Source organism: Ptychodera flava, chromosome 8 (assembly GCF_041260155.1).
Source record: "Ptychodera flava strain L36383 chromosome 8, AS_Pfla_20210202, whole genome shotgun sequence".
In the NCBI taxonomy this organism is placed as follows: Eukaryota; Metazoa; Hemichordata; class Enteropneusta; family Ptychoderidae; genus Ptychodera; species Ptychodera flava.
The window spans coordinates 246,778-253,247 of NC_091935.1; the positions used below are offsets into that span (position 1 = coordinate 246,778).

At 40.1% G+C, this 6,470-nt stretch overlaps 1 long non-coding RNA gene across 1 annotated transcript; it reads right to left on the minus strand.

Moving 5' to 3' along the window:
- Positions 1-581: 581 nt before the first annotated feature.
- LOC139137866 (uncharacterized) lies at positions 582-3,414 on the minus strand. Its single transcript, XR_011553464.1, has 5 exons — positions 3,350-3,414; positions 3,004-3,070; positions 1,892-2,730; positions 1,392-1,438; positions 582-841 (listed from the first exon to the last, which is right to left on the minus strand). It is a non-coding gene; the product is annotated as an uncharacterized lncRNA (long non-coding RNA).
- Positions 3,415-6,470: the final 3,056 nt, after the last annotated feature.

A 6,470-nucleotide genomic window follows, 5' to 3' on the forward strand; every position in this document is an offset into this window, starting at 1 on the left:
CATGCACTAATAAACACTGAGAAAATCAACATACATCTGGTAAAATACAGAGTGAGTTTTTGCTTTTTGGAAAACAGCAGCTGCGGAAAAATTTGGCATATCCACTTATAATGATAGATTTCAAAGAGAACATCAATCAAATTGTTTACAAGCAATCAACAATCCTGGACAGTTTTGTGGATTACAAGTACAGTAATGCTTGATTGTGTACAAATCAAAACCCTCATCACAGCCCTTATTGTGAACATTCTGAGAACTTTGACCACAAATATCAATTTGGAGTAGATTCAAAATCAGATGCAATTTTTAAGTGGCATAAAGCACTTTTGTCGGAGAGAGAGAGAGAGAGAGAGAGAGAGAGAGAGAGAGAGAGAGAGAGAGAAGAGAGAGAGAGAGAGAGAGAGAGAGAGAGAGAGAGACAGAGACAGAGACAGAGACAGAGAGACAGAGAGAGACAGAGACAGAGAGACAGAGAGAGATCGCTCTTCTTCATCCTTCCATATCATATGCTTTACCTCACTTCCAACTTTGGTAGCATTATGCAAAGTAATAAAATGACACTACCAAGACGGAAATTGCCAGTTAAATATTGTTGAAGTTTATTCGGAAAATAATAGACACACATAAAAATTAACAAGGAGAAGATGAAATAAAATGCATCTTTGAAACCACGATATATACCCCGCAATTAGACAAACATGTGACAACATAGCGAGGGTAAGTTGTTAACTTCCTTGTGATACAGTCGGGTAAAGGACGTGTGCTATAGAGATAGGTTCATAATCCCAGCTATTAAAGGTCAAAGGTTATTTGCCCGTGTTCACTTCTATTGCAGTGTTCACTGAAACAGAAGAAAATGTCCATATGAAAATACCAGCTAGGATCAATGGAGTACTGCTACAGAACCTGAAATTTTATGCATGCCATGTCAGAGGACTTGGGGACAAGAATTATCGACCGCTGTCCATTACAAAATATTGGCGAAGATGTTGGCATTGTTCACAAATTCAAAATATTTGTCAAGCTTTCACCATAGAGTGGCTCAAACGCTGGTCATATATCGCAGACAAAGCGTTGCAAAAACAATGACGTGTCCATCGTTTAGAGAGTAGGCGCAGCAAGTCTATTTGAAATTGTGTACTCTTGTGTGGTATCACTGACGAAATATCGGTTACTGAGGAATGGCACCTTGCTGGATACATCAGAATGATTTATAATTCAATGATTTAGTCGAGCCTGGCTCCACAGAACTACAAATGGACATAGAGAAAGAGAGAAGGAGATTCACATTGAAATATTTCAAGAAAACGGGCACGTGCTTAAGATATTCAGCGATCAGATCATCCTCGTACACTCTTGTCAAATACTAGTATTGAAATATTGATAAATACCTTACTCAGAGGCAGGTCTTGTTAAATAGCCTATCCGCGATAACGACCTGAAAAAACAACCGATACATTTTTAAGTACATCGAGTTTTGACGGTTTTAAACGATTATCAATCATGTAGGCCACGTGATTATTAAGAGTCAGATACCTTTGAAAAAACAATCTGATCTCTCGGATTGCCCACTTGTTCCGTGGGATTGGAGAATGATAACACTCCTTACATGAGTATAGAGGGTATACGTGATCTGTAAGGAAGCATTAATTTAAACAAAATTTTGACCAGTAGAAGCAAATTGATTTCTAACACACGAAGAACGGTCGGCGTGGAGTAGCCGTGTGACGAAGGTACAAAGCTCTTGCGCTATCATGACATGCAAAAGAACTGGAAACCCGGGGATGTTTGACTGAAACCATTTTGCCATCCGCGTCGAAGAGATTGTGCAGATGCGTATTAGGCATGTATACATATAAGAATAACAATGCACATGTAAAAGTAACCTTACATTCGTAAACAACCTCCAAATATTTCCTAGTCCACGGGCACGGATCACCGAAGACGCTGTTCTTAGCGTCTAATTTACAGGAGTTCCTCCCCTCACATCGACCACTAGTGACGCTGAAGCTCCTCGAAGACTTGCAGTTTGTTTTGCCAAAAAGAACAAAACAGACATTCCTCTTTAACCGACCGTACGTGGCATCGATGATATGAATGGTACCACCGCGAGTACAAGACAAAGTCATGGAGCGGTTCTCACATGCGTGCATGGTGATTACGTGACCGAGAGAGAGAGAGAGAGAGAGAGAGAGAGAGAGAGAGAGAGAGAGAGAGAGAGAGACTCCGTGGATGAACACACATAAACATATTTTTGGCCGATCATGTTTGGGGACTAGAGGAGGCTGACTTGTAAAATATAAAACTTGGCTGGTTGTTCAAAATATTCACATTGCTGTACACGAAAACGCCATGTAGAATTCCTAGGAAAAGAGTAAGCATATACTTTGTCAAAAATATGTCAGATCTTTCGGATCAGAAAAACACTGTGTACGGCATGTGGAACTGTGTTATTTTACTGAATGTAATGAACGGTAGAAATAATGCGCCGAAATAGAACCATCCAGGTGTGAGTGTCACTTAATATCTGAGATGAGTGTAAATTAAGCAGCAAAATTCACAAATCAAGTCTTGAGAGACAATGGTACATCAGAATGACACACTGTGGTAAAACGATGTCGGGGAATGACTTTACTGTGATCTGAACAGTCGAATATTCGAACTAGGAAACAAGAAATTCTCTCACAAGGGTAAGTATGGACTAACTCTTACCTTTACCGGCTGCTGAAACTGCAATTTAACAGAAACAAAATCAATATAAAATAAATGCTGTAGCATAAGTGATAATGTCAAAACTCTGATATCATTACATAGAGAGGGCGTTTTGTAAGTTGAAATAAGGATAGCAAGTGATATAGTTTTGATATTTCCAAATATCTTCAGTAAAACAAGTCAAAACTTAAAAGCCTTGGTTTAGTCATGAATTCTGGCTAAATCATTCTTTGAATTCACAATACTCTGTGCTGGTTCTAAAGAGTTGCATTAAAAAACTGATTTACCTACCTGTATCAGTGGCAGACGTGTAGAGGACTCCAGTAGCAACGAAAAGTATGAATAGGAACATTTTGCACTGGAGAAATAAACAAGCAGCAGTCAAAGCCAGATAAAGATGTACATTTGTTACCCCCAAGACAGACGAAGAGACACAAGGCGTTAAAGGATAAGACAAAAAAGAGGAATATAGAAAGACATATGTGGCTACACAACCATATGTATTCTGAGTATGGCAGAACTGGACGGGATGTGAAAGTGAAATTTCCATGTTCCGAGTTTTTTCTACGTTTCAATCTGAGAGATCTCTCGTCCGGTTTACCGAAGAAAAGATAAGGTAAAATAACAAAATACTCACCGTTTTCGACAACATTCCGCGTCTCTTGTGTCCTGTTGTACAGATGTTTTCAGAGCAAAAACGAGAATGAGACTGAAGGATAGTGTTGGAGTTATCTTCATTTATAGCCGCATCATACAATAAAGTAATTATTAAACCGTTCGAAAGAATTTATCATAAAAGTTAAAGAATAACTTGTGTGGTAAGGTGACATCGCCGCAACGAAAGGACAAAGCTGGTGTGATGGCAAATACGACCTAAAATTTCAGCCGAACGACAAATACTCCATGGTTGGTAAATAGATAGCTGAAATACTATGGAGTCGAGAACGAACGTAGTAAAAATCTTTTCTCTTTAAAGCAATTAAAAACCTAAGGCGAGGAATGGAAGTTTAGAAATATTGCAGTCGTATTTTTTTCTAGCACAAAGGAAGTGAAGGATGTGTCGCAAGGCACGTGACCGAAGTGGAGGAATAGGTATAACACAATACCTTGTACTCGGTAGTGTTGTGTACAATGAAGAAGGGAGTTGGGAATGATTGTTCCTTGGTGTTGGAATTTTTTTGCTGTGTTTAGAGGGGACATTAAAATATCATAACAATGCATCGAGATGATCTAAAATTCATTCCAGCCAAAAATTGTCCATGTACATTTGGTCCCCTTGCGGAATGTGGTCGGGTATGTAAAGATCGCTAAAAATTTTCTAATTTTGTAACATTCTTTAATGTTTTAATCACTGATTTATTTGAAACGGGAGACAATCATGGATTTTTTCGCCGACTTTCTTGGACCTGTGCAATGTTTAGATGTGGCGTATGTTTGAAGTATAAACCTTCTCCACGTGATGAAATGACGTCAGTGTTGGTGTGAAGACTTCATATTGAGTCTGATCTCCGAATAATGTTTATTGAGTACGAATACTCTGATCATAGCAACTTGATTACAATAATTGCATATAAAAATACAACTTTTTGCCGACAAACTTGCAGCCTAAAATATAATTTTTAGTAAAAGCTGTTAAGTTTCATTTTGTTTGGCGTTTTCCAGAGTACCTGGGCATTTTTATATATTTCACATTTCGACATAGATAAATTGATATTTAGATTCAATTCATGCATAATAAACAATTTTGTTTTAAAAAAAAGTAAGCATAAAAATTCCATAATTTCCTCACATAGGTGTAAGGGTGTATCCCAGGAGCGTCAGGGGACCCCATGTCGCTGTCTTATCCGGAAGCTCCGAGGCTTTTTGAAAGTCGGGAGGCAAGTGGTGAAATGATCTTTTGGAAATAATAACTCACTATATGCCTTTGATTGAACCCAGCCTTTGAGCCATTGCAACGTCGTCGGATAGTGAGGTACGTTTGCAACCTCTGCTTACGCATGAGACTACGAAACTTTTGAAACCCGGCAGATCATACAACGCAGCAAGATGAAAGGCCGTGTGATCTGAGCATGTAAATAAAATGCATCTTCCCTTGCCAAGGCCTGCTGTTCGGGCAGCCGGATGCTTCCCGAAATCAGGCGTAGTTAGTGGAAGACTCCTGTCTGGCTAACTACCCGTGCTGGCGGACGATGAATAAAATGTAGAACACGGCTTCTCCCGCAACGTCAATTAAGCCAAGCAGAGATAGGTGAGGCGTAGAAAACCCCGCATGCAATGCCCAGTCTATCTGCCATTTGAGGTAGTGTAAGGGCCAAAAAGAATACAACCGGAAGTGTTAGAAGTCGAAACGATGGTCAATTATACTACGTTCAGACAGGAAAAAATTGGAAACATTCAGTGACACTATTTGCGTTTTTCGAGAAACGAGGGTCTATGGTTAAGACGGCTCTAAAGCGGCTCAGTCCGTCCCCACAGCTAGTTGCGGATACAGTTAATCACTACACCGGCTAAGGTCTGGTCAGCTAAACCATCTCAAATTTGAAACGTTTCAAAAGCACTTTGGAGCGTCCACACAACTTTTTGTGTCAGTATTGGACCAGGGCCGTTTCAGAGGCGTTTTAATGGACTGTAAGTGAAAGGCACATTCGTCCAAGAATTAAACTGCGACCAAACAATAGTGAAAGGCTTCAAAACTAAAAAAATCAAGCCAAATACACGAGCCCCACTCCGCGCCTGTCCTCTCACATAACACACAGGGTCAAACTATTACACTATGTAGTAAGGGGCATTTTAAACGCAATTTCTGTGTTTAGGGGAAGGGGGTTTGGCTGTATTTCGATTACCGTGCGCAACAATCGAACTACACATTTTAATGTATGACAGAATATCGCGCGATATTATTTGGCGTGTACCAGGCCAGTGCGGCACCAGCTGTGCACCAGCATTCCTTTGACATACATGTGGTTCAGCGCATATACGAGTAAAATAACGTAACGATCATCTTGGGCAGTGTTTCGATTTTATTTCACTCTTGGAATCATACAGACTGTAAAGGGGGAAGACTGTCCATGGTTTAAATGCTGGTTGCGTCATTGTCGAGTTGGCGATGAACAAAGATTGATTTTAGAGAGGGTATGTGGGGGTGGGGGTAGGGAGTAGCGTATGTGTGACGTCATAGCGACATAATTACCGATTGTAGGTATGCTGATACATAAGGAGGCTTAGTTGGATTTTCGCAGTTCCAAACTTTCGTTTAGGCATGGAGCTCAATGGTTCCAGGGGAGGGGTGGTTTGAGGCCGCACCGTCACAGTGCGCACGGCCCCTAAATGCAGTGTATCAAAAACCAAGTCCGGTATTCATACCCGCAACTCTGACATTCCCTTAGAGACCGGGCATATCATGCGCTTCGCGTTAATAGTATTCATAGCTTACATGCATGGTGGCGCTGACGCCCACGATGATAAAATATTTGCTTAGGTTTATGTTATTAGTAATGCGATGGTTTCAGTTGAGAATACGTAGACTAAAGTATGGTAGTAGTTTGATGCTGAGTTATGTGAGAGGGCTGTTGCGAAATGGGGCTATGTATTTTGCTTAGTATTTTGGGTTGAATTTTGGTAAAATTAAACAGTAAAGAAAATTTTACAAAATTAGAAAATTTTGAGCGATCTTTGCATACCCGACCACATCCTGTAAGGGGACCAAATGTATACATGAACAGCATTTGCCCGGAATGAAATTTTAGATCATCTCGATG